The 25,219-nt window shown below is 39.8% G+C and overlaps 1 protein-coding gene across 2 annotated transcripts in view; it reads left to right on the top strand.

Moving 5' to 3' along the window:
• ST6GAL2 (ST6 beta-galactoside alpha-2,6-sialyltransferase 2) overlaps positions 1-25,219 on the top strand; it is a 170,909-nt gene that overhangs the window by 48,277 nt on the left and 97,413 nt on the right. The window contains exon 2 of one of the 2 annotated variants that reach the window (XM_054271360.1): positions 13,637-13,702. The exons of the other annotated variant lie outside the window; for it this stretch is intronic. The gene's annotated coding sequence lies outside the window, so the exon portion shown is untranslated. The remainder of the gene's footprint in view (positions 1-13,636; positions 13,703-25,219) is intronic. 2 annotated transcript variants of the gene reach the window in all.

The following is a 25,219-nucleotide window of genomic DNA, read 5'->3' as shown; positions in this document are numbered from 1 at the left end:
AGCCTCTGCCCAAGGCTCTCTCAAATTATACTGACTTTTCAACCTTCTGTGCCTTTCCTGTTCCCAGTTTCAGGCTGGACTCCTTGGGATATGCTTCCTCATGAATCCCTTTTGAGAGTGGTCTCACAAAATAAAGCTGGAAAAATCACCCAAAGGAGCCACGTTTTCTGGGGGAAAATATCTGCTATCTTGGCTTTCCCTCTTCCTATTTCATCCTGCCAAGGACTCCTAAAAAGGTTGAAAGGACACAGAGAGCATTTCTGCAAGGCCCATGAGTTCCCTTTTTTGTGACTAGTTTCTGTCTTGTACTCAGGCAATTGAGAGAACAGATACCTGCTCATTTCCTCCTTTTTTTTTTCCTTTTGGTATATCTGTCTGACCACAGCTCTGTGTGTTCTGTAATTGTCCAAAGTCAGGGGAAGAGCAGGTTTCATGAAACAGCTACCTCATAAAGTCTAGAGATAAATTTGTGTTCCAGTGCAGTAAGAAGAGAATATTATGTTTCAGGAATACTAATAAAAATTTCTCTGTTTCTTCTGTTGAGGATAGCAAGACAAATGCAAAGTTGAAATAAAACTGGAACTACCATGTACCTGTTGAAATGCATTCATTTATGCATTTTATTTTTGCTTTATCTGTTCAACCAGTAAATTATGTGGGGGAGAAATGTCTTCTCAAATGAAGACATTGGCCAGAAGGCTCCCTTCTGTCTGCATGGCATGTTGCTTTCAGACCCATGGTGTCTACCTTTAACTGCTCTTTGCAGCTGGCCTGGTGTATGAGGGAAATTAAAATGGAGAAAACAGGGCTTGAGAAGTCTTATATACCAGTTCCAACCTGGAATAGCTTCTCGGACATCATTGAAGGGCTGTTTTTCAAGCAGTAGAGACCAGAGTTTCCCTTGATGCTCCATTGTCTGTGCTTACCAATGTATAAATGCCCTAGAAATACTTCTCTGTGGCTCATGTATGCCTGTTATGGGAGGAAGATTAGGGGAAGGATGAATGAAGCTTTACACAGATGTTTGTTCTATATTTGTATTTCTATATTTTACTATTTTACTTTCAATAAGGCAGTGCTCTGTACTCGTGGTAGAAAAGGTCTCATGCTTTAGAAGGCAAATAGCACTGTTTAGGCTTATTTGTTAAAATGAGTCAATTCCTGTCTGAGACAAGCCCTTTTTCCTGTACTTGAACTTGTTAGCATTTAACAGGGAAGGGGAAAATGTCAGCTAGACACTAATAGCCTTCATTAGCAATTAATTATAAGTAATAGTTACGAATCTAAATCAGCATCAGAAACTAATGAATTCATCCGTGTCACAAATGAAAATGACTAATGAATATGGTCTGTACATAGCTAAACAATGTAAAGTAACTAAAACTTATCAAGCAAAAGAATGAATACTGTGAGATCCTGTGTCTGACTCTGCTCCCACTTAAGTTAATCAAGAGGTTCCTAATTCCCTTTAGGAAGATGAAGTGTGGCAGCGTCTTTTGTCACTGAAGAAAGAGACATTTTTTTAATAGGTTTGATACAGTTTTTTGTGGCAGATAAAAGACAAAGAGAGGAGTATTTATTGAGGGAATGCTGCCAAAATGCTGAGGTTAGACTATCAGAAATGTCTAGGAGGTTTAGATGCTGGACTCTAGACACTTCACTTTAGATAACATTAAAGGAGCATTACAGAGACAAAGAGTGAAACATCCACCCAGTCAATAAGCTGTCAATGCTTAGGGTACCAATTAAGGGGTACCTGTAAAAGAATAATGCCCACTAGTTGGGAAAACAAGCACTAGTTTTTTACATGGGTCTTCCTATAGCTGCATTAATTTCAATTTATTGTTTCCAACTGACAAATTTTTGAAGAGATTGTATAATAATAGCACAATCAGTTACTGATGCTTTGGTACTGTGGCACATCTCAATACACAGATTCAAAGAACAAATTTTCTCCTTCTAACATTGTAGCAATTGGCAAACTAGGTATCATCTTATTCCTGAAGGAATTTTGAGGGAAGAGAGGTGGCCTAGGAATTAATATTCTCTTTCTACTTCTGAGGGGGTGAAAATGTCTTTTCTTTCATGTTTCTTTCATTTGCCATTTTATGCTGCGCACGTGCAGTTTGTAGGCATGCAAAGACTAGTGGCAAATCCCAGCTGTGGCTTAGCATCACATGCCCGGTCTGTTGTTGTGAAGATGCCATATGAAAGATCAGGCCTTCAAGGGAACAAATGTACAGCTATCCTCAGTGCTGTCTAACTGCTGTGTTTTCACAGGATCAATCTTAGAGACTGCCTTGAACTTTTATCATGGAGCTGGAAGATGACACAGTGGGAGAAGTGACATTTAGTGGCATTTTTGAAGTAGGGCTGTTCATCTGCCCTCCTCTCATCTAATTGCAAAAGTGCTACCAGAACTCTGCTGTACCTTGCCCCAGGACCAACAGGAGCAAACCAGAATAAGGCAGCTTGCATTCACTGATCAATAGTGATTTGCAGTGGCCCCAGAATAGAGCCTAAAGAACCCATGTTTTTAGCTGAAAACACACAAGCACAGCACTAACTACAGGCTGAAATAGAGGCAGGAATGGCAGGTGCTGAGAAAGTCTGGTACTTGCTCAATCCTTTTGCTCTGAGATAAATAGCTTTTTTTTGGACATAATCACTTTTGAATGACAGTACATTTTCAATTCTCTTTCAACTTCAGAAGCACTCACTCTGAGTTGGTGGAATTCTATTCAGCTTCATTTCCATTCCTACTTTTCCTTTTCTGTGGCAGGAACCCCAGCCTTGGAAGTTTTGTCTTCTGCAGAGGCAAAAGGGGTCTTCCAGGCATACAGACTTCAGGCTAACTCCTTTCTCAGTTCTGCTCCTGGATTTTTGGGGTGCTCCCCCTGGTCTTGATTTTCATTGGAAATAAAATGGCCCTGAGATGTCCCTATATCAAAGTCAGTCAGGAAAACAAAAGAAAATAATCTGGATTTGGTTTTAAGTAGAAACCCACTGCTGCAAAAAGGCAATAAATGTGGAATGGTGGAAGCTTTGCAGACAAACTCAGAAAGTTTGTACTGCTGACAAGAATGACATGAAAGAAAACAAGGCAGTGATAGTGCACCCTCTGCTTTAGCTATATAAACGCTATACACTTGGACTATGAATAGTGTGAAGCTCCTCAGTCTCTTGTAAAAGAGAAACTCATAAACTCACAAAGTTTCAGTCTGGCCCACCTCCAGAAGTGCCTGATCTCCTGTTATGCACCATGACCGAGCATCTCTTGGCTTTTCCAGTACAGGATCTTGAGCTTCTACAGAGCAAGTCTCTGCCTCTTTGTCCAATCTTCCACAACTCTGACAGTTAATGCTTCCTAGAAGGTTTTCTGCCCTCTTCTTCTCACTCCTCCTGGTTTTAGGAGACCTGATCCACATTGCTCTTTCAAAAACAAAAAAACAAATAAAAACCCAAACAAACAAAAAAATACAAACCAAAACCCAAACAAAAATAAAACCAAACAAGAACATGAACAAGAAATCCTTCAAAATTTCTTCTGAAGTAGTCATACTCTTTTCTCTGTTTTTGCTCTGCACCATATTTTGACTGCATGCTTTAAGGGGATTCTATTAACCACAGCTGTTTGTTTTGGTTGGTTGGTTGGTTTTTACCAAAATACTTTCATTTCAATTATTTGTTTAGCTGGCATTTTAATAGCCAGCAATTATATCTGAGGGAGTCCTAATGCTGAATTTATTGAAAAATGTGTGGTGGTAACAACAAGACACTTTAGGATTGCAAACATAAATAATTTTCTACATATTTTACACATTTTATATATATTTTCTATATTTTGTCATTCATATCATTAATATAATTTCATTTTCTATATATTTTACATCCGGTAACTTCTGGAAATCTCCTTGAAAAAAAAAAAAGCAACATTTTTTTGTATCAAGGACACTAATTCAGAATTTTGAAGCAGAAACATATTTATGAAGGACACAAGACTGTTAAATAGTCAACCCCTTTCCAAGGCAAAGCAGCCTAGTGAAAGTCTAGTGCTTACTTTATATCTCAAGATAATCCACTGATCAGTGTGGATTTTAATTCCATTCTGTGTTAGAGATTGTGCATAAATTTCACTCAAATATAGATGAAAAAAACACCTGACATTGAAAAGAGTGTCTGCTCTTGAATCTGTATGGGAAGCACAGAGGGATCAGGTTCCTTTAAAGACACTGTAAACTCAGATGAGGCTCAACAAATCCCAGTGCCAGATCCTTTATGTGGGTCACAACCACGACAGGCAGTGCTACAGGCTGGGGCTCAGTGCCTGGGAAGCTGCCCAGTGGAAAAGGACCTGGGGGTGCTGGTGGCAGCAGCTGAACATGAGCCAGCAGTGCCCAGCTGCCCAAGAAGGCCAATGGCAGCCTGGCCTGGATCAGCAATGGTGTGGCAGCAGGAGCAGGGCAGGGATTGTCCCCCTCTACTCAGCACTGGTGAGGCCACAACTCAAATCCTGTGCTCACTTTTGGTCCCTCACTTCAAGAAGGACATTGTGGGACTGGAGCCTTTCCAGAGAAGGGCATCAGAGCTGGGGAAGGGTCAGGAGCACAAATCTCATGAGGAGTGGCTGAGGGAGCTAGGATTGTTCAGCCTGGAGAAAAGGGGACTCAGAGGGGACGTTACTGCTCTCTACAACTCCCTGAAGGGAGGTTGGTAGCCAAGTGGGGGTTGGCCTCTTCATACAAATGTCAAGCATTAAGACAAGAGGAGATGGCCTCAAGTTACATCAGAGGAGCTTTAGATTGGATATTAGAAAACATTTATTCACTGAGAGGATTGTCAATCACTGGAACGGGCTGCCCAGGGAAGTGGTGCATTCACCACCCCAGGAGATAGTTAAAAGATATGGATGTGGCACTTGGGGACATGGTGTAAGGCTAGACTTGGCAGTGCTGGCTTAATGGTTGGATTTGATGATCTTGACGGTCTTTTCCAGCCTAAACAATTCTATGATTCTGTGGTGTTCTTGAAAGACTAAGTTCCTCTTTCCTGGGCATTCCAGCCACAGGGATTCTTTTACATTTCTCTGAGATCAGTAACATTTTAAAATCTTTAATGTGGCTTTTAGTATTCTGGAGGCATATTAATAACTCATAATATTTTCCTACTCGTCTGCAAGTTTTGAATTGAAGAGGCAGACTTAATTTCCTAAATGTACCAAGAATAGAAAGTTTGGATGGTTTCTTTTTGCCTTCACGAGCTCAACACCTATTTGTTTCATACAAAATATGAGGAACTAATTTCACAGAATTAACTTGAAAATCCTTTTCTGAATAATTCATTCTGGAACATCTGGCTGACTCATAGAGACTTTGTTGCTGCAAGAAACTTCCAAGTAGAGATTGCTCTGATCGTATCTGCATTTCCTTTGATTATCAATGTGATGGACAGGTTTCACACTGGTTTGTGCAAACATATGGTAGCTGTGCAAATGAAATTTACTCAGAATGTGCCTCATGTTGTGTGAACTACAAGACTTCTACTGAAAGCTTGATTTTTGCTGTCATTGAACTCAGGGAGGAAGGAATAATTTTGTTATTATGACTAAGGGTGCTAGCTTGACTTTCCATTATCCATATTAGGCCATTCATAAACCTCTTTTTGATATTTACTTGATTTAAAATATTTATTTCTAATCTGATACAGCACAAGCATTTTGCAATTCCTGTGTAGAAGCAAAATAAATTTATAGTTCAAGTTAATTAAACAGAGAAAAGTAAGAGATGCTAAAAATACTGTTTGATGCAATTTTATAAGCAAATCAATTTACCATATGAAGAGGTGTCTCCCCAGATCCATGCCCTGAAGTTGTGTTATGTAATCTGTAGAAATGCCTACAGAGAAGCACCCAAATTAGCTTTACTGCTGACTTTTGAAATCTCACTCATTTCTTGGTGTCATCTCCCAGTTGCAAATCAGAGAATTCTGCAACCAGAGTGTTTGCTGCTCTCTGATTGACCCCTCTGCCCAAATCATACACAACATCCAGCTGTTCATGGCACTGCAGGAGTTACAGTCCCAATTAAAGCTCTATCATGTGACTTATGTGAAGTATGAAGGTGAGACTTAATATATATTAACACTGGCTTTTTATTTCCCTCATGAATTAATTGTTATTGGCTGCAGGATCAGCTCCTGTGTATCACAAGTTTGTTACAGACACCATGGGCTAGAACGTGGTGCACACAGAGACAAGACTTGTAAACTGGTTAAAGGGTGCACTGGCAAAAGAGCTTTTGTGTCCAGGCACTGGGCAGCTGATGGATGGACTCAAGTGCCCTGTGCAGTATGGGCTGGGCTGCACAAAGCTGTTGGGAACATGAGGGATGCCCAGTAGGAGCTTCTGGTTTTCTCGTACCTTAAGCAGTCCACAGGCCAGGCAGCCTGCAGGATCTCACACCAAACCTGGCTGGGTCCCACATTCTCCTCCCTCCTGACCTCCCAGGGCACTGGTAAGCAGAGTGCCCACTCTGCCTGCTCACCACCCTGTGCCAGGGCAGAGGCTGGGCCTGGATATCTCTGCTTTTCATAACAATCCCCATAACCAAGCTGGTGTAATTAACAGTTTTGTTAGGTCTAGACCATTCAGTCAGGTCTAACCTCTGCAGATGCCTTTCCTGCAGTAAGCTCTGCCTGTCACCCAGTGAACAAAAGGGCATCTCATGAGCAGGCCAGATGACAGGACTAAACTGAGTGCCTGTGGCTGAGGGAGAGTGAACTAAATTGACTACAAGAAGGATTCTGGAGGCTTGAAAATAATGACTTTCATTAGAGCTATGACTGTTTCCTTCCTTGTAATTACAAAGTGAAGCAGCTCGATGCTGATCCAAACTAATCAAGGCACTCCCACCTTGAAAAACTGAAACCTTGAGAAGGCCAGACTCTGCCACAGGGAGGCTGGGCAAGGTAGGGAGTGGGAGAAATCTTTAGCAACTGGAAAGGAGGTTAAACAGCACATTGGAGGCAGTAGCAGCTGCCTCTTCCCCCTTATTGAGGCAAAAAACCCTCAAATCCAGTCTGTAGCAAACATATCCTGCCCTTCTGAGTGGCTGTGTATTCTTCTGAAACACTAGCTGTAGCACAAAAATTAAATTCTCATCCTGGAAAATATACACCAGCAAATGTTTTTGTTTGTGAGAAGTTGCATAAATGTTTATAAAGACAAATAGGTCAGAGGAGATGCTGCCTATAAAACTTCAGAAGCCCTATTACTGAAGTCATTGTGCAAAGAAGCACTACCTAGACTTCAGAAAATGATCATAAAATTGCAAAAATCCTCATTAAACTGAAATACTGTCCCAGTAAAGAGCTTTTTTTATCAGACATGCTTTTAAGAGGGCTGATAAACACTGAAAGGAAGAAGCTGCAGGAAGAAAGGTTTGAAGTAAATGTGATTCAAGTGCTACCTATTACTGTTATAACATTTGACAAGTTTGAGCAAGAAATGTAAAATGACCCAACTTCACAGCAGCTTGAAAGAATTATCTTAGACTGAGGCTAACAAGAAATAGCCTCAGCACCATGGATAATACAAAAGGCATTGGGATTATGGAGATGAAATAGTTCTGTGTGATAAGATTTTTTACTAGCAAAAAGATTGTCACAATAGGGTATCATAAAAAGGTCGGCACTGTGGCACAAAATCCACATGGGATGTTGAATAGAGCAGAGCTCACATTGTCTGCTGCTGGTCACAGAAAGGAGCCTGAAGAGAAGCCTGTCCTGGCACAAGCAGTACTGCTGGAGACAATGTACCAAAGGGGGAAATCTATAGTACACTCAGGGAAAACATGTCAGAGAGCCAGCAGCTCCATGTTTAATTCCTGATTGCCCCAAGGCCATGATGGCACAGTCTGAATTAAAAAGATTTTGCATCTTGAATACTTGAATCCATGGTAAGTTTATCTAACAACATGCTTTACATATTTTTTTCCCTGAGATAATCAGTTTCAGAAGTGAGCAGGAAAAGAAAAAAAAACCTTTTAACTCTTGAGCTAAATAAATTAAAGGTAAGCAGACCTGAAATCATGGCAGAAGAGCCCTATGCCAGGCAGAAGGAATAAAGGATATAAATGATGAACACTCACATGCTAGAGGTAGAAGAGTTTTATATAATAGGACTCTTTTTTTTCTTTTTTTTTTTTTTTTTCTTTTTTTAAACACTGTTGCATTGGTATTAAGGCTATTGTATGCCAGTTTCTTTTCCTTTTTCTTTTTCTGATTTTTGACATGGAAATATTTGCTCTGGTGCAAGACAGTTTTTGTATCATTGTACCTATCCCAATTCTAGGAAAAAAAACCCTGTTTCTGTTAATCCTGGTGCTCACACATTGTCTGTTACCAACCAAGTCCCTGATCACCACTGCAGATATTCATATTCTTCTTAATTCATTTTGAGGACTCAAAATCCTATTTTTATCCTCCCTTTTAGTTATATTAGGCATTTTAGGTTGGGCAAACTCAAAGAGAATCCCTAATCAACTCCTATGTGAGGCACCACAGCACTTGTGAATTCTGTTTTGCAGCAAGAGGGGAAGTACAGGAATCCCTAATCACGTTAATAAGGTGCTAGAGACAGAGAAAATATTTCTAAAAACAACGACAAAGTCCCTCCCCCAAAGATACTCATGTAAATGTCAGAAGTTTCAAGCAAGCAGTCACAATGATGGATAACACTGCTCAAGTAATTGGAAGTGCTTTCAGCACTACATAAATAAACATTTTCCAGCAATGATATGTATTGGATTGGCAAAAGTTAAGCAGCAGTGTAAGACAGATCTGACACGGATCTAGAGTGCAGAGCAGCCTGAATATGCAATCCTCATTATGTTTGATTCCAAGATTTCAGTATGTGATATATTTTGCCTACTGTTTCCATACTGTAGCTCAAAATGTCTTCTCTGCTTCTCCCCAGTCCTAGAAAGAAGGAACATAAGAAAGTAAAATTTCAAATAAATAAATAATTAGCAGTTATATTGTCATTACCACAAATATGAGTATTTATTAGGAAATTACCTGAGTTCATTGAAAATAACTTTTGGCATATTACTGCAGCTGCTCTTGTGGGGCAAGATACACTCCAAGTGTAAATCAGTTTTGGGGAAAGCTGCCATGGAGTAGAGAACAAGTCAGGTCATTCATTGTCACTTTATATATTTATTTTATATTAATTTTGTCACTTTTATTAATTTTTTGTCACTTTATTATATTTATTTTATAGTAATATTTGGCAGTACTCAGACTATTATATTATTTTGACAGGTGTATTGAAAAAATCCCACTTCACTTCCAACTAATTTCATTAATCACTTTTTTCTTTTAGTTTTGAAAATATACAGTATCTGAACTATTTTAAAGTGCTATAGAACTTCATTACATTTTTTCTGATTACTACCATCTCCTCTACTATTGGGCTGCCAGGATCAGGTTGTGCACATTGGAACCATTGTGACTTTACTGGATTTCATTAAAGAATAAGGTCCAATTTTGTGTTACTACTGTGAAAAATACTTGAAACAAACAAGTATGAGGAATGGATAGATTTAGATATAAGTCAAATTATTTTATTAATTCTTATTCACTAGATCTGATTCATATTATTCACTGAAATGAAATAAACTTCCCTACATTCTTGGCTTTGTTATCCTATTTATTCACATCCTGCCATTTGGCATTCCTTTTTGATAGGATAAACCTTTTGAGATTTACTAGATTTTCCAAATTGATGTCCATGTCTCTCACTCATGTAATTATACCAAGTGTGTAACCCAGCAGCCAGTCCCAGTGGCTCGGGTGTCAAGCGGTCACCTCCAGTGCCCCTCACCTGACATTTGAGAACAGCAGCGTGTCATTTGTCATTCCCTCATCTCCCCCCTTCCCAAGGCCCTTCTAAAATTCTTCAAATCTGTTTCCAGTCTTTGGAAACTAATTAAAAATACTTTATGTTCTCTGCAAATGTCATGACCTTAGGGTCCTGGTGCTTGGAGAAGAATCAGCTTATACGCCTATGTTCTTTCTAGGCATCCATTCCTGGCCACTATTGAAACATCAGGCTAAAAATATTTTTTTTCCAACAAGAGCAGTTATTCTTACAGTCACCCATTGCCACCACTATCCTTGGTCATCACTTGTTTCACCAGATGCAGTAGGTGAGACCCTGAGAGTGTGTGTCTGCAAAAGGCTGCTTGGCAATGTAAATGGGGAAGCTGTGATTCAGCAGCAGCTCCTTGTGTGAGCAAATGCCTAGAAAACACAGGACCATCTCACCAAAACTCATAATGACCTTAGGCCATGCTCAGGAAATCATATTTACTGAATTCAAACTCCAAAACAAAACGGAGAATATGCAAAGGAGTATTTGAAAATAGGCAGAATACACCCACCATGAAAAAAATGTCAGTCACTCAGTTCCAGTTTAGGCAATATTTTGGTTACAATATTACCAAGCAGACTGACTGTTGGAGGAATATATTCTTTGCAGAGTTGTTCAGGTTGTTTCTGGTAACAAATTAAAGGGCAAGAAATGATGATTTGATGATTTGATTTTGAGTGGAAAGATTACATCTGATCTATATGCTCTCCATGCAGTCTTGTCTCTGCATTTCTGTATGTGCTATCTGCAGATGATCAGAAAATTGAGGGGATTGCTACATTCTACTAGTTAAAAAGAGATATTCTGAGACTTTTTAAATTAAACTGTTCCTCACTCATAAGTAACTAATGTAAGTTGTGTAGGAAACCTTTACCCTTCATCGATCTATCATATTAATGACTATGAAAATGATTAACATTCCACAAAGAGCTCTCATGCAGTTATTACTCAATTTATTTGTAAAACCTTATGCAATTCTTTTCTTGCAAATGTAATTGTTCTGTTGAGGCTCCAGACCTGAATTATCTGCAGTTTTTACAATAAGGTGATGGAAATACAATATTCCACACACTTGCCTTCCAGGAAGAGCTGAAAACACTTCATGCTAACAATAATCTTGGCTCACATTAATCATGATAGAAATCAGAAAGAGCACTGTGGTAATGGAAAATGAAGAAACACACTGGATAATTCCCTGCTTAGAGGGTTATTTCTCTAAACTAAGAGAGAGCTTTTTTGATGATTTATTAAAAACATGTCTTTGAGTCTTGAAAAATGGATAATCAGATTGTTCTGGTGCTAGGCATAAAATAGTAATTAATACTTTAGCTAAAGCTGATGCATTTCTTTTTTAAAACACTATTTGTGTTGTACATTGTTTTATTGCAGTTGTGATAAATGATACAAAGTTATATGAATGGCAGCCTTACCTTGCAAACCAAATCTATTATCTGCAACAGTCACATTTTAATAAATCATGCCCTGTATTTTTTTAAAGCTGCACTACATATTTATAACTGTCATTATTCACCTAAATTAGCAATTCTTTCTGACCTCCTGTGAAATCTGTTTGTGTTTCCCCAGATTTTTTTGTCAGATAGGTGCTTACTTGTACATACAATGTCATATTTGTGTAGAAGCTCTCCATAGCAACAAATGAGCTCTTGAGGGTAAGAAAGCAGTGAAGTTCAACTTTGATTTACAAAAACGAATCAATCTTGTCCACTTTTTTGATAGTAACTTTGATAAGATTTATAGTTCAGCTCTGTTGTCATTTGCTTCTCCTACAATTGTCATAGAAAATTTATCCTTATCCTTCAGAGAAGTACTGCTGTCTGGAACTCCTATGTGTACCCAGGTACACCAGCCTCTGTGCTGGATGTCTTCTTCTTATTGTCTGCCTGGGACAAACTTTGAAAATTCAGTGATCTGCCACGGAGGAGTGGCACCTATCAACGGAGCTGTAGTTGGGAGGTCTTTTTCTGCCAGCACTAGAGCTATTTCTCCTCTTCTAATGGTCACCACCTAATTTTCCTTCCATGCTGCTCCATTTGGATGGTGGAAGTTTTCTGGTCAGGTACTCCTCCCCTTGCTCCTCTGAATTCAGAACCTGTCAGAACATAATCCTCATCAGTGTAGAGGAGGAAAGGAACTTTGCCCAGGAAGGTCCCTATCTGAGAGCTACTAGAACAACCCCAAATGATGTGCTATTTCACATTTAAAACCTGTCAATTTTAAAGATCTTTGCTGCTGCATTTCAGGATCAATTTTAGTACTTTCTTCATAAGAAAACATAGAGTAGGCATAAAAACTTTTTAATATAGTGTGGCAGAGTAACGGAAGTTCCTAAATTTCACTGCTATCCATTTTATTCTGCAGACAGGTGCTCCTTTAGGTATGATCATCTTTGTTTTATTCCCTTCAGGTGTGTCTCAGTGAAACAGCTATATGTCACACTTTCATGCTATTTCCACTATTTCCATGATCCTGTTTTTCACCTTCCTCTTTCAGCCTGGTTGTAGACCTATTCACTTTCTCTATTTCCTCATCATCATCCCAAGAATTTCCTGGAAGCACAATGGATTGTCCTAAAAGACCAACCCAACTAGTACTAGTGGAAATTATAAGCCTCCAAACTTCTTGGTGGTTTGCTCACTAACCAGTGAGCTTGTGTCCATTTTGGATTTCATTCTGAGACTGAGCCATCTTTTTGCTTCAAGTTAAGAAAAGAATTGTCACACTACAGAAGTACTGGGACCAAAAGAACTTGCTTGCACTGAGTGGTTGCCTCTAACTTTCATCCATACTCCCCCTGACAGATTTGTATTCCTGGTGTCTATTAATGGTGGGATAACTCACTGGAAGTTCAAATGCTCTGTCTCTGGCAATAGTTGGAATTCAATATATTTGATAATTCTACCTCTCTGCCATTAAGTTAAAAGTAATCAACACATTCTAAAGTTATATGCCCAGGTCACAGACACAAAAGAGCACAGGCAGCATAGGAGGATAAGTCTTGTTTCCTTAGAAAAACGGGATATAGTTATCCATTCCCCTTTCTCTTGTACAAGATAAATTTCCTTCTCTTATTCCCCCTTGCTATAATATAGAGCAGATAACTTCTTGCTACAGGTCTTTAAACCTTCAGTTGAACATACACCAGAAAACCACAGAGAAATGCTCACTACTTTTAGTGACAAACTTGTTCAGATGTTATAGAAAAAGAAGGTGAGATTAAGCTAGTCAGGCTGCTCGTTTGGGGTTTTTTGAGATGCTTATAGGATAAGCAGTGTTTTTAAATTATTATCCATATCCTGTCTCTCTAAATCCTAAATGCTCTCAGCTGTAAAGAGCTATGACCCTTCACGTGACCTCTCGGAGTTTAACACCTATTGTTTTCTTTATGCAATTTTTATCCTAGCACACTATTGTTTATAAACATTATTCATCATACCTCTGTCTTCAAGCATATCACTCAATCAAAATCCCCCAGAACATTTTTTCTATATCACAATTCATGAATAACAGTATTTTACCCTTTTGAAGCAAAAACACCTGCAAAAAATGAAAATAATTTTCCAGTATGTGAAAATATTGCAGCATTTTGTATTTCATTAAAATTATAGGCAGACAAGTAGTATTTTTTATAATTTTTGCATGATTTCACATAGTGGTTAAACTCAATTTTTTACCATTTTCCCTCAGGTCAGGTTCCAGTTACCTTTCAAATGGTACAGGGCACCTTGACTTCCCAGGACGCAGAGGAGCAGGGTAAGTGGGTGGCTGTGCAATCCTGCTGTTCTCTAACTAAGACTGCAGTGTAGGGAATAGGAAACACAGTGGGATTTTTTCAGTGTGAAAAACCTGCTGGTGAACGTGTTCTGCCAGACAACAGCAGCAGCACACACAGGGCTGAGTCTCTTAGAGGGTGAACTTGGCTTTGTTGTCTCCTCTGGACTTGAAAAATATCACTGGAATGAATGGAGTCTCCCAGGATCCTGGCAGAAAAACTAAGGAGTGGGTGCTGGCCTCTGGGTTTTATCAGGGTTTTCAAACCTTCCTGTATTTTCCACAAAGTCCCCTAAATATGGACATTGTTCTTGCCAGTCTTGTTGGCTTTGGCAATGTTTGGCTGTTATGCCAAAGCAATGTCGAAGCATTCCAGAGAGGAACACTAAAACAAGCAAAATGTATGTCATTTCCTGGTATTAAACCAGAGCTTTTTTGTATCTCTTTACCTTAACACTTTGATAAACTTTGATCAATTCTCTTCTTTTTTTCCTTTTGCAAAAGTAACATTCAGCTATTTCATTGTCAGAAAATTTATGATCAGATAAGAAAAGGCAGTGCTAATGAATTGCTTACAACAAATATAATACTACTGAAACTATCAGCAACAAAAATACTTTGTGATTTGAGGCACTTCTGCAAAATTACTATTAGATTCTCTTTACTGTAGGCCAAGTGAGAAAATGTCAGACTTCTCATTTCAAATATCTGATGTAGTTACATGCATTTTCTTCTTCCTGAAGCTTCCTCCTTGTGTGAATATTTGTACTGACTGTCCTTCAGAGTGGCTAACACAGAGTTTCTAGTTTTGCAGCTTTACATAAAAGTACTGTTAGGATTTAAGATATGCCATATTTGCCAAAAAATCCAATAGTATTTTCCCATAAATACATGAAATCAAGCACTTCCTGAGCTGGATGTCTAGTATGTGTGTGCCATCATGCTATTTATATTACTGTGCTCCTGTTAATGAATACATAAGCATATGTTTTGTTTCAGATAAGAATCAAGTTGATAAATATTTATCTGACTATCCTTCATGCTTAGGCTGTCACTCCAGTAAAGAAAAGAAAAGCAAAGTTAAATATTGTGCATAAGGTGCCACCCTTTGCCTATTCATCCCCTCCCCTGTTCAGGGCAAGGACTGGAGATGAAGTTATGACAATGCTTTGGAGCTCTGGTCTCTGACTGATATTACTATAGCAAAAATAGAGACACAGATAACAATTCTGCCAAACACAGACATGTAGCTGGTGACCTCATCTGCTGGCCACAACAGCAGAAATGTCTGGCCACAGACTACAAAGATGGTAAGAGTAAAATGAAGAAAGCACATGAGAAATCAAGTGGAAAATCCTAGAGATCACAGAGTGGGGGAATGGTGAAAAAACCAATAAATGTTTCAAGCATACCAGGAGCAAGAGGTCAGTAAGAGATATAGAAATGTTCTTTGAGAAGGAACAAGTAATTTATTGACACAAAAAAATATTTCCTAGGCAGAACACTCTCTCCAAAAATTGGTCCTTTTATCTATGAAGTGGGATGGAGAGAAGTCAGAAACAGTCAATGACATTCTTGCAAGGATGAAAAGGGAGGAAAGTAAAAATTCAAGCTCTGCAAAAGAGGGGATTAAATATACATCTATTCCAAGAAAATCTAGTGTACAATAAAATATTAAGTATGATAGGAAATTAGTCACATCAGTTGGATGTGAAAGGATTTTTTTAGTATGTAAACCATGCATTTGGATTCTGAAGACCAAGAGCATGAAAAGAAGTACCACCTTTAGTTTCATCATCCTGTGTATTCATTGTTCTATGACTGTGAGCAAACTCTTCCTTGCTGGCATGGATTTAGGACAAGGAAGATCCTATAGCCTCCATTCTGCATAGTCAACAGCCTGCTTTTTACGAAATCTGATGTTACTGTTCGAATGAAGGATGCTGAGTGATTGACAGACGCCAAATGCTTTTCTTCCACATTTTATGTCATCTTTAATGCCATCAGATCTGTGTGTATGTGCATGTTGCATTCTTATGTGGGTGTGGGTGTGTCTTGGCATTACCATAAGGAACAGGAAAATTTCTCTTTGGAAATAGGAGATGCTCAGCAGTAACCTGATAGTCTAAACCATCAGTGAATATGTAGGACCCCTATTCTGCCTGACCACAAGTTTGGATATAGGTTTCCTATCTCCCACCTGAGTGTCCTGGGCTATTAGTTCTGCTGTTGTAGACCTTTTTCATTCCCAGCTGATGGAGGTTGTATTCAACCTTTATTATATCTGAAGAAAAAGAGAAAAAGGTCTCCAAACTTCCCACTGTCAGCATGCACCAATAATGTGCCAAGGCGTCCAGGTTCATTCCTGTGTGTTTTAGTATGTGTACACAGTGGTTTGTGTTCAATATGCTCAGAGCCATAAACAAATATACAGTGGATCACTGTTTCTAGCAGAGATGTGAAAGACTGGAGCATCCCAGGGAAGCAGTTCATACCTGCATCTCTCAGCTGCCACAGCCATGTTGTCACACAAGATCAAGCTGAAATGCCTCTTGCTTTGCATGGAACCCCTGCTGGAGACCTGAAAGATCTTCTCTAGCAGCAATTTAGCAAAGAAGCTGCACTTTCCAGCCTCTGAACTCAACAGGAACCATAGTCCCAAGCAGTTTGTTATTCATAGTCATATGTAACCAAGGGTTTCTTTGCAATGTGTGCCTACACCCTACAGTTTTTGGCATTTCTGGGACATTTTCACAGAAAGGTAGGCATCTGATGTTACATCTGCTTCCTCTGCACCTGTCTGTGCATCCTTTGATATCTATAACTGTCTGAAAATGAAGATTTTTCTCTCCTCTCTTGGCACTGCAACAAATCCTGGTGCTGCAATTACTCCTCTGCGTGTCATGAGAGGTGCTCACTCATGCTCAGTGATAAGTTACCCTTGGTACTCAGTGAAAAGTTACTCATGGTACTCAGTGCAAGGAACCTGGCAGACAAAGAAGAAAGAGGGCACTGAAAGCACTCTCAGGGGGAGGCAGCTTTGCCAGATCAGGGCAAGGTGGGTGCTAAAAATATGGGAATGGGCAGAACACATGCATGTAGATGGGAAAATGCAGGTGTCTCTAGACCAAAGAAAGGTATATGTTATAAATTTGACACATCAAATCCTCACCTAGCATGGTGTGCTTGATAATGGAAAGGAAATTTACAGTTAATTGTGAATCACAGCAGTCATGTCCCACTTTTGCTTCAACTATTAAAGATGGATGGGTTAATTACCACCTATTTATCCAGCAGAAAGATTCACAATATAAAATACTCTCATGGAAAACAAAGTCAGCATGGTTTCCACCTTCTGTCCTTAATGCAAGAGAATCAGAGAATTGTAGGCTAGACCATGTGATCAATAATTGCCAATGTGGAATAAAAATACAGCCAGAAAACGTGACTATCTGCTTTGAAAGTTTCCATGAAAACATCTCTCACAGAACTGCAAAGAAAAAATATTCAGAGGTTTTTTGAGTGGGAGACAATTTTCCAAAAATACTGTAATTTTACAGTAATTTTGCTCGTGGAATAACAGAAATTTGGCAAAAAATTTTTTCACAAATTTCACTCCTTACTTCATCTCCATTGATTGCATAAATATGGTCTTTCAAGTACAAAATAGGCATGCAGCACCATTACCTGGTGGCCAAATGCTCTCACAGAGGCCGCCACAACCCGGGGGTCACCAAGCAGTTGAAGGCAGGCACAGACTCAGCACCCCTGAGCCAGCTTTGAGTTCAGGCCTGATGTTGATACCTACATTACACTGCCACTCTTGCTGTTTCCCAGCCCTCAGACTCTATGTACCAAATAGCTGGGAAATGCATTAATATTTTCACCTCCATGAGTGCTATGATGAGGGAGCTTAAGGTTGGTGCAGATTTGATTCAACCAGACACCTTAGACCTGTGGTATTGTCTGAGACCCCTGTCAAAGGGAGGAATGATGAATCTGACTCCATGTTCTTAGAAGACTAATTTATTATTTTATGATACTATATTATATAAAAGAATACTATACTAAGCTATACTAAAGAATACAGAAAGGATAGAGACAAAAGGCTAAAAGATAATAATGAAAACTCGTGGCTCCTTCCAGACTTCCAACACAGCCTGACCGTGATTGGTCATTATTTCAAAACAATTCACATGTTGGATAAACCATCTCCAACCACATTCCAAAGCAGCAAAACACAGGAGAAGCAAATCAGATAATTATTGTTTCCTTTTTCTCTGAGGCTTCTCAGCTTCCCAGGGAAGAAACCCTGGGCAAAGAGATTTTTCAGAAAATATGATGGCGACACTAGACCCACCTTGGAGAGGAATGAATTTGTTAGCTCAACTCCTGTGCTGGGATAAATGGATGAATCTCCAGTGATGCCAGGGGGATTCAGCCACTCACATCAGCTAAGGAGCTGCCTTGCTGGGAGCACACCAGCGTGCTCTAATGAGCTGCTTTGTAACAGCAGCTGCACAGAGATCCAGAAAAGAGCCTTCCACGGCCTGGGCACAGGACTTTGAGCTGAGTTCATCTCAGTGGGAAGTATTCCTTTGCATATCTTCTGGTACACATGAAAGAGCATAGCTACCTGTTGTTTTGTAGACTGAGCTTGAAGAGAACTTTATATTGCCAACAGAAGGAGTGAGCATTATTCCCTTTGAAGTTGAAGGCAGAACACTAGACTGCAGGAGCAGAAGTATCAGGAGCATCATTAGTAACTTTGCTGTTTCTTCAGCACACAGTTGAAAGGCTTCTGTCATGGCAATTTTAAAACATCCCCTTTGAAATTATTTTAGATGCCTTTTTTGCACTTAACCTTACAGTTTTTCATCTGCCTTTTTTTTCCAGTTCAAACTGTGAAGCATTCCCTTCATTTAAGTTCCTTATATTTATTTCCTAATATTTAATTTTGTAACACTCATCTGGGCTTGGTTTTACAAAGTAAAATCCAAATGTGTGAGAACTAGGTGAGTGAGATGACTGGATAGATAGGCAGACAGACACATAGATTTTCTGTCCTTATAGATTAGCAAATCAAAACCTGGTTAACTTGTCCTATTTATTTCATACTGCTTGTATCTCCTGGTCAAGGAAGTAACCTTTTTTTCCTATTTGCTTTGAAGGTTATATCACAGAGCAGTCTAAATATCAGAAATAGAGCTGTATCCCAGCAAGTGCCAGCTGAGTAAAATATTAGGCCATTTTGCACAAAACAAAGTAGAAATGTTGATGGCTTTAAAACACAGTGGAACTGATGAAGACACAGGATTCTAAGCGCAGATAAACCTTCTGGACTTGGGCCTATTTATGTATTAGTAGGAAATGAAGGCAGCCAAGAACCACTCTGACTTGTTCATTGCAAGGAAAAACTTCTGGTTTCAGGTATTCTCATGATAGGAAAAGACAGAGACATGCTTTTGAAACCACCACGTTGTCATCTCAAGTATGGGGGAGGGTTTGTGGGGAACAGGAGACATTTCTTGTAACCAGCGGTGTTTTTATTACATACATGTTGTACATTCCAAATGGCTTAAATTACCTGTATGTCAGCAGTAATAAAGTATTTCTTTAGCACTTAATATAAAAAGTTCTTTGTATTTTTAAATCAGAACTGATTTCTGGAAAATACTTCATGGAGAGGATAGGTCAATGTACAAAATCATGCATCTCCCTGTAAATTATTTTAGTCCAAGGGTGGGTAGGAACAGAAATTTACAGGAAAGCCCAGCTCTTCCATACCTGCCTCTGAACAACTCTGGCTTTTCTCCTGGCTTCTCTGCAGTCTGTGAGCAGTGGGTGATGCTGAAGGAGACACGAGAGAGGTCAAAACTCGTTCCACCTTGTTAATGCTGTGGCAGAGCCTATTTCAGACAAGGTAAAATCTGAGCTGACCTGCTGCTGCTCTCAGTTGCACCTGCACAGAGAAGGGAGCTGGTCTCAGACTCTCTCATACACAGACACACATAAAACTTCGTGGAATGGCAGTGGGGAGCACCTTGCTCTCATTAAAAATCCCCCTCCCAACCAATTTTTCAATGATCAGCAAAACCCTCCTTCTTCTCCTAAGAAAGAAGTTCACCTTCCAGCAGGAACAGCTTCCATCACAAGAGAATATTTGATTACCCCTCCACCCTGGGCCTAACAAGAAAATAAAGAAGTAATGACAGAAAGGCTAAAAAGTACTAGGTCATGCAGCAAGGGCATGTGTTGACCACATAAATTAGGACTGAATGGCAGACCTTTGCCACTTCAGCAGAGCTCTGTCAGAAAAATAAACCAAATAACCTGTGTCTCGTAACAACAACAGTAATAAAAGTCATGGCAGGGAATTCTACTTCCAGCTGTGCAGAGGCAGACCTAAACTCCCTGAAGCCATGGCAATGCCTCCACCAGTACAGCTGGCTTTGAGTCTGCTCTAGGAGAAGCAGAAGAGGAAACAGAGCAGAGGTTGCCTCTGATGATCAGGAAAGGGCATGCAGGGCAAGGGCAGGATTGCTGTACTTCTGCCTAGAGGAACCTCTCCCATGTGTACCAGGACAGGAAAACCAGCATGGAAAATTAGGCACAGTGACATTAGGGGTCCATCACAAACGGACTCCTGTATCCCAGCTTCAGCCTAAGAAGCTGCTTTCCCATGGCTGTGTGGCCCCATGCAGGAGTCCCCCTCTTCCTGGGCTCAGAATGGACTGCCAAATGCAGGGGTCCAATGTGGTTTTTAATGAGAAGTATAAAAGGGCTTTTCTTTAATTTACTACAGCATCTTGTTTTTCTAAATTCATAGTCCTGTAGGTTTCATGTTAGAAGAAATGAGGAAAAAAGCCTAAATGAGTAATGCAGCTTTTAATACAAGCATCTGGTCCTGCAGACTTGCTGAGTGGGAGGAGGAGGATTTTTCCATTTTAAATAAAGCAATGATTATAAAAACATGACAGAAGTGTGTCTTCATATGGGAAAGCCTGTCACCTTTATTATTTCTGCTGGCAGCAGTGATGTACTTTCTGAAACATAAGCCTTTCACTCACAGACACAGCATTGAAGTATTTCTCTCATGAAATGAAAGTAGAAAGCCAGAGGTAGATTCAGATTGTATTGGGAGAGGCTGTTAAAATAATCACTCATTTCCACCTTTATTGTTTGTCACAGCAACACACCTTGGGCCAGGCCCTTCTTTTACAGAGGAAGGCTATGATCTTTCAGAGCAAAGAAGATTATATCTTTTTATGGATAAGTACTTAGGTAAAGCCTTCAATAGGCCATGTTTTGTGCCTTTGAAAGTGATCCTTTTATTTAATGTTTTTTGCATCCAGAGTTCCTTGCTGACATTTCATTATTAAAGGTGTGTGAGAAAAACTCTTCACTTTTTTCACTCCATTTCCCTTTCATAAGAATGGCTAAAAGTCCTCACTCTGGTCTACTGAAAAAAAGAAAACTTTTCAAGTGAGGATAAACAACATAAAACCCAAACAAAAAACCAAACATACAAAACCAGGAAAAAAACCCACATCAAATCCCAGAAATTATTGCTGAGAAAATGCAGGGATAAGGGATAGTGAATGAGGCAGAGAAATTATAATATTCTCAAAAAGAAAACAGCTGGGGAAGGAGGAGAGGCATGTGTTCCACCTATGCCACAGTCCTACAAGATATCCAGGATGCACAGAACAGAGTAAAGCTATTGTCCAATCTGGAGGTTGGTTGGCTCAATTTGACCAATTAATTTGTGATAACTTCACCCAATAGCCAGAATGAGTTTATGATAGTTCAGATCATCAGGTTTCAGTGCAAAAAACACAGAAGAGGGTTTCCAAGCAAGGCTTGGGAAGCGGTTTGCCCTTCTCACCAATGGCAGATCTAACTACAGAATGACAGAAATAATATTCAAGTATGGGTGGTCTCAGGTGGAGAAGATAACTGGCCTGATTTTGTCACTTCTGGGTAAGCATTCTGACCCAGGGGGATATACAAGATGGAAGAGGTGGAGGCTTCTAATTTTCCTGTTATGTTTAGGGGGAAAGTAGCAGCCATAACCACAGTTTGCACAGGAACTGATAGAATGGTGAATGTGCAAGCAAGAGGAGACCCACGTGTTTGAGACATCCCAGGAGGTACAGGCCTGAGGAGTGAAGGTGACGATCAGCAGAGGTTCAGGGTCAATGTTTTGGGGCAGCTGCCTTAATTCCACCCACGTTTCTTGGGTGCCCATCTCTATTATCAGGTTTGCCCCTGCCTGGCTTTGCCCACATTCCCACACCTGTGGAGCAGAGGAAAGAGAATGCCAAGGGCAATTCTGATGGTTGGCTCTAGCAGGGAAAGTGATAGGACTTACTGAGCCATAGTGGAGAAAAAAAAAAAAAAAAAGGCATTTAAATGTAAAGATTCTAAGAAATCACTGAAATGAGTCATCAATTCTGAGGCCAACCCACTCACCAGACAAATGCCAACTCACAAGAATGGAGATGGACAGCCAAGCACACAGAGCCTGTGCACTTCCAATGCAAAAAACTAACTCCCAGCCTTCAGAGAAGGGTCTAGCAGCCAGTTACAGCAGTAACTGAGTTTTGTGGTGCTCTGAATCCCACTAGGGTCTGAGGACTGCTTTGTGCTGGTTATTGCCCAGCAGGTTTGATGGGAGACACAGCATGTCTCAGAACTCTGAGGATGTATACAAGAGGTGAGCAGAAAAAATCTCCTTTGGTGTGGTAGGAAGAAGGATTGAAAAGAAAGTTTAAAATCAATATTTAAAGCAAAACAGATGCTGGAGGTCCTGAAGGGTAATCCATCCATTTTTCTTGAGGAAATGTGTTTTGAGAAGAATTTAAAAGGAATTAATTATGATCTTGCATGCTTCTTGGTGGGAGAAATCCCTAAGCCAAACCACTTGGGTGCAGGCTAAGCTGCAAATTATGTTCATTCAGACCCATGTTTTGAGAAACAAAAGGGAATTTTGGGTGCCATTCTTTGTCCTTTTCTCTTTTTCTGCTGGCCTCAGGTATACATTGAACGTTTACTCTCCAAAACCAAAAAAAAATCAACTGTCTCTTGGTGGATAGTAAAACTCACTGATCACTTATAGAAACACAGGTACAATGTGGTTGTGAGGGAATGCAGTGAGAAAAAGACTCAGTTTTTACTTCTTTTAGGGTTATTTCTGCATCCATTAGGAATCATCTGGAGTTAGCAAAACTCACTCAGGTCACAGAGAAGACATCATAAAACCACATTTTCTGTGTGTCATCATACTTTACTTTCAAGTTAGCCTGGTTTTGGCCACATTATGATTGGATAAAATATAGTTATTTAAATGATAATAGATAATATGCCTAATTCAGTAACACAGTCTTCCTGTGCAGGGTTTTCTTTTACCTTTGTAATTTGTCCTGTCACCATCACTTCCATTATCCCTACTGAGAATCATACCCTTTTCTAAGAATCTCTATAACAGTAAGAGGTCTGTGGATATTACCATGAGACAGACAAAAGCAAATATGGAAAGACACTATAATGTCTCAGTATGCTTCCTACAATTCCATATTCTTGCAAGTCTCTGGTACTCAGAATCATAGAATCGATTGCAGAGCCCAGCCATTAACCCTTGCCAACCCCCATGTCCCTAAATGCTAAATCTACATGCCTTTTAAATACCACCAGGGATGGTGACTCCACCACTCCCCTGGGCAGCCTATTCTAACATTTAACAACCCTTGCAGTGAAGAATGCTATCACAATTTCCAATCTGAACCTTTCCAGGCACATCCTAGGGCCATTTCCTCTTACCACTTGTTACCTGGGAGAAGAGACTGACCCCCACCTGTCTTTCACTTCCTTTCAGGCAATTGTAGAGAGAAATAAGGTCCCTCCTGAGCCTGCTTTTCTCCAGGCTAAACAACTCCAGGTGTCTCAGCTGCTCCTCACAGGACATGTGCTCCAGACCTTTCTCCAGCTCTGAGGCCCTTCTCTGGACTTGCTCCAGCCCCTCAGTGTCTTTCTTATAGTGACAGGCCCAGAACTGATGCATTTGATAGGGGGGAAAAAAAGCTATATGTTTATCAACATCTTAACTTAATTGCAAGCAAAAGGTACATTGTTCTGTGAGGTTTTTTAATCCATCTTCATGCAGGAGTGAACAAACTCCTGTACAAAGTACTTTCCTTTGAACAAAGCACACAGAAGTGAACAAAGCATCCAGAAGGCCTTACCTCAAATCCGCGTTGTACAGCCATGCAAGCTCAGTCCTCCTGGAATTAATAAGGTGTTAGTGACAGTCTGGAGTAGAATATGAATTTTCAGTGTATTCACTTCCCTGAGCATTCCTGCACTTCACCCACTAAAGATGTCCTTACACTTTCAGCCCAAAGTGTGTCCCACAGCCTTCTGTTAACAGTTTTCTAATATAACTGTTCACACATTATTTTCAGCTGCAGAAACAGGTACTTCTTCATGCTGAACTGTCAAGGAATAACCTCGAAGTTAACTTAAAATATAAGGGATGACATGGAAAGGTTCTCTCCTAATGCAATATCTCCTTAAATTAAAAATAAATAGGATTGTTAATGCACAGAAATTGCATGGCATTGTCTTCTCAGTGAACACTTTATTCCAAAATAAATCACAATATTTTGAAATGTTCAGCCCATCCTAAAATAATTCCTGGAAAAAAAAATACTAGAATAAAAGCATCACATTCTGGGATGTAGGAACAGTAATTTGGGGTTAATCCTGACAATATTAATGTGGTTGCATCAGAAACATCATTTTGGAAGGGCAAAAGAGTCTTCTCTCAGCAATTACATCTACAGGTTGCTACTGTATACATATGAGGTAGCTTTGAGCTGGAACATCCTCAGATAAACGAGGAAGCTGGGAAAATATTATTTTGAACTCATTCTGCCCAATCTGCTTCTTGTGGGCTCCCACACCAGAATCATCAGTAAGGCACCAAGGGCACACACTCAAATTTGCTCAGAGTTAAGGGACCAGTTTCAGAAGACTGAAATTTAATGTAATAGAGATGAAGACCTCAGAGGATTACAAGGGCTGACTACCTAGAAACAAAAAACCCGCAAAACAATGTGGTCTTAAAGGTTTGTTTAAATTGACTTTAATGACTCTTCCTCTCAAACCAATAAGCCTGAATGAGCAGTTGCTAATTAGTGTGTCAGCGTCTTAGCTGATTGTCTTTCCTGGGACCACAGTGCAAATAACCCTGTGACTTTTCTTGCACCAGGAGAATGGGTTTACAAAGTCTAATTAGGGCACTGAACAGCTGATTGTGACAAAGAGCCCAACATAGCCTGCTTGTTTTATAAATATCATGGGAGGGTTTCTAAAATTCTCCCTATTAGTGCTTCTCTTTGGGAAAGTAGTTCCACCAAAAGGAGACAAACACAGAAAGAAGTGGGAAGTGTCAATATCCAAGCAGTTTATGGTTTGGGAGCAGGCCTCTTCTCAATG

Source organism: Melozone crissalis, unplaced genomic scaffold (assembly GCF_028551555.1).
Source record: "Melozone crissalis strain CALT ecotype California unplaced genomic scaffold, PUWL_Pcris_2 ptg000013l_1, whole genome shotgun sequence".
NCBI classification, from domain to species: domain Eukaryota; kingdom Metazoa; phylum Chordata; class Aves; order Passeriformes; family Passerellidae; genus Melozone; species Melozone crissalis.
This window is presented reverse-complemented; position numbering and strand designations above follow the sequence as displayed.